Genomic DNA, 329 nt, shown 5'->3' with positions numbered 1-329 from the left:
AAACAAGGGCCTAATGCCGCCTCCATCCGTCTTCACAAAGATTAATGCAGAAGGCTCCGGTTTGGAGCAATCTCTTCCTGCCTTGACAAGGTATAATTCTGGAGACCGCGCCACGCACCCTTGCCTTTGAAATTTTGATCAAGACTTTCAACAATATCATTGCTCATTATCTTGTACCCTTATGGGTTTTGCATTAAGATGTCACAACTTCGTGCCCGCCCCAAGTGAGCTTTTGCTTTCTCGCTGCGGTAGACTTATTAGGCATCAGAGCTCCGACATGATTGACCAGCGGAACTCTAATCTTCCGTCTTCTGATCAATTCAAAGCTC

The sequence above is a fragment of the Plasmopara halstedii genome, assembly GCF_900000015.1.
Source record: "Plasmopara halstedii genome assembly, contig: Scaffold_54, whole genome shotgun sequence".
NCBI classification, from domain to species: domain Eukaryota; phylum Oomycota; class Peronosporomycetes; order Peronosporales; family Peronosporaceae; genus Plasmopara; species Plasmopara halstedii.
This window is presented reverse-complemented; position numbering follows the sequence as displayed.